Source organism: Amblyomma americanum, chromosome 11 (genome assembly GCF_052857255.1).
Source record: "Amblyomma americanum isolate KBUSLIRL-KWMA chromosome 11, ASM5285725v1, whole genome shotgun sequence".
In the NCBI taxonomy this organism is placed as follows: domain Eukaryota; kingdom Metazoa; phylum Arthropoda; class Arachnida; order Ixodida; family Ixodidae; genus Amblyomma; species Amblyomma americanum.
Window position 1 is genome coordinate 117,841,836 of NC_135507.1, and position 6,498 is coordinate 117,848,333.

The following is a 6,498-nucleotide window of genomic DNA, read 5'->3' on the forward strand; positions in this document are numbered from 1 at the left end:
ATGGAAGTAACGGTTAAAGGCTGCACCATAACCGCACAAGAACTAAATTCCAACGACTGGACGCCAGTTCTGTATAAGGCCTATGCCTCCCGCCCAGCCAGCTCGCCGCGAGCACTTTGCCACTCCGAGAACGCTACCTCCGACGCAGCTAGCCCGAACTCCAAGAACGCTGCGCGCGACGCAGCAGGCGCAACGGGCAGCGGCAAGACGCCAGCCCGCCTACCACCAAGGAGGCTCGCCTCACAGTGCAGCGCAGCAAGCAGCTGCCACCGCTCCCACCCAACGCCATTCGAGTAGTCGTTCGCCCGCGAGGTGAACTACGACTGCTTAAGTCATCCCAACACTTTCAACATCTTGAAGGCAGTGCAGACCCAACTGAAAATCATTCCACCGGACGACTTCTGCCTGCGTATTTACCCGACCAACAATACTTTCACCTTGGCAACAACACACTTCCCAGCAGCGGAGGTTCTCAAAACGCTAACCTCCTTCACCATTGGAGGCCACACCTACACGTGCGCAGCTTACGTGGCTCCCCCCACGGAGGCTACCAGAGAAGTGATCACGAACGCATATGACGATGAGACCCCAACGCAACTCTACCAAGACCTGGTCAGAAGAAACCCGGAGCACAGCATACCAGCAGCACGCTGCACGGGAAAGACAAACTCCATCTTCATCACCGTCGACTCACCTACGGTCCCTAACGCCATCAAATACATGGGAGCCATCCACCGCTGCAGCCCATACTGCGGCAGTCTGGATGCCTGCACTAACTGCAGACTGCCGGGTCACGGCCACGACGTATGCCAAAGCCCCAAGATCAATCTTCGCCCCGGTGTGGAGCATAACATTCGGAACAAGACCCTCCTTGCACGCCAAGTGCATTCTGTGCGAGGGGCCCTCACATTACCGGCACGGGATCCTGCAAGGGACGACACCTGCACCGGCCATGGAAACAGCCCAGCCACCAACAAACGCAGAAGCAAGAAGCGGTCGCAGCAAGGCACACTTTTCCCCAGTTGTCCGGTTTCATCCAGCCCAACCAACACAAGCAAGCTTGGGCAGTGCCGTTGAAACAAGCCTGGAATACCTCCTCCTGTTCACACGGCCACATGACATCCATGACAGCGACTCCCAATCTACAACACGCCCTGGCAAAATCCCAGGAGGTGGCAGCGGCGGCTAAAGTAGAAGCTACAGCAGCCAGAGCAGAAGCCGCCGCCATTCGACAACACATCGCAAGACTGGACGCCCAGATAAGTGTTCTTGCCACCGGATCTCCCATTACATCTACCCCCGCTCCTACCACATCCCAAACTCCCCCTCCCAACCCACCCACCGCCCATATTCCGCCAAGGCACTCCAAACCTACCTCTTCTGATTTGCTAGCAATGGAGGCTGACACTGAACCCTCTACAAATTCGCCTCCGCGCGCAACGCCCCCTCCCTCCGCGCCCATCTCACTAAAGAGCATGCCAACCCTGCTTGAGTCCTTTGCTGATCGCTTTGAAGCAAAATTTCAGGACGCTATAAGTAACATCAAACAGGAATGTGCAACCTTCAAAGACGCGGTAATCCGCATAACACAAGATAGTGGTGTAGTTGAGGGTTCGACGGCATACCGTCTGGTCAGGAATCATGGCTTGATGAGGTTCACTGGTCACTGACCAAGGTCAACAAAAAAATGACGTTTCGGGAGCGCTACGGCTCCCTTGTTCACAAGATAGTGGTATTCTTAACAACCGATTCGACGTGCTAACCCAAGGATTCTCTGACCGCTATAACGATCTTGAATCCCGGCTCAACCCTTACGAAACCAGCCTCCCAAAGCGCGACCCCACCCCTAACAGACGCAAGAAGCCCAAAGCACCGGTAGGACCAAAGAACCTTATCCCTGCCATAGCTCAGGACCCCCCCCCCCCCGCCCTCGTTACGGCTTCCCCCCCCCCCCCTAAATACTCATGATGGCAGTTCCAAACCATAATCTTACAATTTGGCGGTGGAACTGCCGGAGCTTTGGCCAGAAGCGTCACGTGGTCCACCAAATGCTGTCCTGCGCTACGGGACCCGACCTCCTTGCCCTGCAGGAACCCTCAAACCCACTTACTTTACCCGGCTATACTGCTGTTCTGCCCACATCCCCCACACCCTCTCGGGTAGTATTTCTAGTTCGTCGCTAAATCACAACCATCTCCCATTCCATAGTGATTGAAGGTATTGATCACCTTCTAATTCAGCTTGTGCCGCAACACGCTCGAGCAAACAGATCTCTTCATCCTAAATGTATATAGCCACCTTAAGTGCCTACAAAGTAACTTCGAACGCCTCTTTACACTTGCGAAGCGCGTAGCCAACAGGTGCCCTTTACTCGTCGTAGGAGACTTTAACGCCCCACATAAGGCATAGGGTTACCCACACGACACACCGAAAGGACGTCGGGCTTGGTTAGCCGCGCAACAAGCCGTCTCTCCATGTTCACAGACCGTACCTTTCCTACACGCACGGAAAACAGTGTCTGTAAATACACTACAACAGACCTCACGTTGTTCATCGCCTTCCTCACGCCACATGGTGCAACACGCAAGAGAATCTAGGTATCGATCACTGCATTATCGAGATTCTCTTAAACATTCAACTACACCGCAGGCCTCCCAGAGGCACCAATAAACTGGGATTCTTTCCACTCATGTAGAGCAGCTCGCACTTTCTCCCCCATCACGGACATCACCGAATGGTCCAAGCAACTACAAAGCGATGTCCGATCCGTAACTCGCCCCCAACCAGAGGACTTCAAAAGCGACACAGTCGACTCCCGCCTCCTACATTTATGGGAAGCTGAAGCAGGTCTTGAGCGACGCTGGCAAAGGCAGCGTTGGAACCGGACACTTAAGCGCCGCCTCGCCCGTCTTAAGAGATAGAGAAGCACGCAGCGATTCTTTCACGCCAAAACTGGGAATCACTATGCAACAAGCTAGATGGTAATATGAGTATACCCCAGACCTGGAACCGCTTCAGGTACTTAATAGACTCCACTCACTCTACGACTAGCCAAAGACACAACCTCACCAAACTCATACATACTTCCGATACACCTCCACCGGAGCTCCTCCAAGAACTTCTCAGTCAATACTTCCCCGCATACCCTCCTGTAACACATCCCGACTATGCAGGCCTCCCTAAGGACCACCTCGACCAACCCATTACAGAAGCAGAGGTTCAGGCTGAACTCCAGAGACTAACACGTCCTCAGCCCCGGGCCCAGACGGGGTACATAACAAGGCACTCAGGAATCTTGACGCACAATCCATTGCCGCACTTACCGAATACTTTAATGAGTGCTGGAAAATGGGTACCCTCCCACCGCAATGGAAAGACGCCAAGGTCGTCTTCATACCCAAACCTGGCAAACCTCTGCTCACCTCTAACCTCAGACCCATCTCCCTCACATCTTCTGTTGGTAAACTCATGGAGCATGTACTCCAGACAAGACTTTGCCAATACCTAGAAAGCAACAATCTCATGCCCACTAGCATGTTTTGATTTCGTCCTGAGCTTTCGGCACAGGACGTTTTACTACAGCTAAAGCATCACATTAGATCTACTCGCAAACCTCCGACACCAAAGCTATTCTAGGGGTGGATCTCACTAACGCCTTTCATAAAGTTGCACACTCAGCAATCCTCCAAAACCTTACGACCCTAGGAGTCGGCACCAGGATGTACAACTACATCCGAGATTGGTTGCTTGGCGGGCTAGTTGGTTCATATCTAACATGTGTTGCAGCGCGAACCACAAGAAGGGACGACGACAGACAGAGTGAAAAGAAGTCAGCGCTCTTTTCACTCTGTCTGTCGTCGTCCCTTCTTGTGGTTCGCGCTGCAACACATGTTATACATCCGAGACTTCTTCAGCCACCGCACAGCCACACTTACTTCCGGCGACCACCGCCTGCAGGTGTCACGCTGAGAGCACGAGGTACGCCCCAGGGAGCCGTCCTCTCCCCTATTCTCTTCAACATAGCACTCCTTCACCTACCTCGACAGCTAGCTCTAATTCCTAACATCCATTTTAGCCTCTTCGCCGACGACATCACTGTCTGCGCAAACCGTGGTAGTGATGCCGAAATAGAACACCTACAATTGCCCCGAACCACCATTGACACATATGTACGGGAGCGTGGCCTCACCTGCTCCCATTCAAAATCCGGCTCTTTCTCTACCGGCTTAAACAACACGTTTCAGTCAATCCACCCATCTTCCTCACCTTAGGTGTCCACCCCATCCCATTAGTAGGTAGGCAAAATCAGCGTGCTTGGGCTTGTTATTTAGTCCCATGGCGCGCACGGAGAAGTCATAAAGACTCTCCAAACACACGCTCAACAGACCACTAGACTGATTCGCCGCATAGCGAACCGCCGTGCTGGCCTCCGCGAACGACACACGACTCGCCTCACCCAAGCTTACGACGTAAGGCGCGCCACATATGCCCTTCCCTGCCTACCCCTCAAACAGAAGGAGAGATACCGGGTAAATGCGCTCCTACGAAGTTGCACGAAAATGGCTCTACGTCTTCCCCCCAGCACATCAAACGACCGACTCTTCAAACTCGGTGTCCACAACACCTTTGAGGAACTCACAGAAGCTACCTTTATGGCAAAAATATCCCGTCTATCCAGCTCAGAGGCTGGCCACACTTTATTATCCCAATTAAACCTCACCCCAACTACGCACACTACCGAGGGGGTCCCCCTCTCTCCTATCCTCCGCTCTAACCTCAACGTACTCCCCTCCCCAAGAATATGCACCCTGAGCGGGACAGGGACCGCAGACTATCAAAAGCTCGGGCCCTCCACAAACAGTATAACGATGACTATGAGGTGATCTACGTGGACGCAGCGGAGTACACGTCAGGCTCCCGTGTGGCCATGGCGGTAGCCAACAATCAAGCAAAGCTTCTGACGTCCAGCTCAATCGTCACCAATTCTAACACAAAGGCAGAAGAGGCAGCCATCGCGCTTGCTCTCATTTTTACATCTGCTAGAAAAATTATCTCTGACTCTAAATCTGCTGTTCTCAACTTTGCCAATGGCTATACATATCCTGCACTGCTGCTCGTTTACTACGCTTCTGGCAGCCCTGGCGCCCTATAAACCCTCGCCAGGACGCTAGCACATGCCGGCCTTCCTGGCAACGAGGAGGCTCATTCCTCAACCCGAGGTCTCACATTCCGGGCGGGAGTCGAGCCCCTTCTATGGGCCGAGGAGCGCCTGCTCTCCTCTCGTGATATTCCCTCGTACTACAGGGAACAATGAAAGGAGTACGCACTCCCAGCCCCATCCCTCACCATAGCGCAGGCCGCGCACTGGCGACGACTACAAACTCGGACTGCACCATACCCCGTACTATACTGCATGCCCCTACCTAGACCAATTCCCCTCGTCATGCAAACTCTGCGGCAAACCAGGAGACTTTCTACACACCCTGCTCACATGCTCCACTTTCCCTCAACCCCATCCCCGGCCGTAGCGGAGTCTTACTGGGAGACTTATGACCGCAACTTCTCCTCAAGACCAGCGCCGGCTCATCTCCAGCGCTCTCAGGATTGCTCTCCAAGGGCTATCCTTAGCTTTGTAGGGGTGCCTCCTCGCAGTGAGGGAGCATCCAAGTGCCATGTAGGGGGCTTCGCCCCCACCATTTATTTACATCGTTGGCAATAAAAGCTTCCACCACCACCACCACCACACATGATGCCGCCTACCATGGCCCATTATTAACAACTGCTGTTTTTTCTTTAGTTTGTATCCTGGTATAATACCTTGTGTTTGAAAAAATGGCTCACAAGGCTTTTTCGTTTCCATTACATTTTTGTCAAGCCGCTAAGACATATTCCCATTTTATCATTAACTTCACCTTGTCATAACCTTTTATCCAGACACCAGCCGGTTTGTCCAGTTTATCTGTACCCGCACGGCAGAATATCTACCGTGATGATGAAGGGTCGTGATGTTTCTCTTTGCAAGGTGCCTGAGCTCTCCGGAATGGGTACGTCGATTTTCAAAGATTAACCAGCTTATCTAACACGGAAAGAGTCGGATGTTAATTAAATCGCTATATTTTTGCGGTGGTGCAAGCACAGAATAATAACTGTTCGGTTCGTGTTTCCATCCTCGCGGCATCCGTCTTTTTTCTGTGTAACCCTCCAACTACATAACTACAAGACGTATTTTGGGCTGTTGCAGCGGGATTTTGCACCGGGCGTTAGCTTCGAATCTAATCCTCATTTATGTGTAGTCATTCATGGTCTGAAGAAATGCACACAACTCTTCCGAGAATGAAGCAGATATGCCCCTCAAGAGAGTCCCTCCAAAGTGGCATTGCGGAGCAGGTGCTAGGGGACTAACCACGGCATCATGAAGTATAGGGAAACAATTGTCTGTTAGATTGCGATATATCCCAGTCAGTGCGGTTGTGTTTTTCAGTTGGTGCAGTATAAAAA

General features: G+C 52.4%; 1 pseudogene; it reads left to right on the forward strand.

Annotated features, from left to right (window-relative positions):
• LOC144109868 (uncharacterized) lies at positions 1-3,242 on the forward strand (annotated as a pseudogene).
• Positions 3,243-6,498: the final 3,256 nt, after the last annotated feature.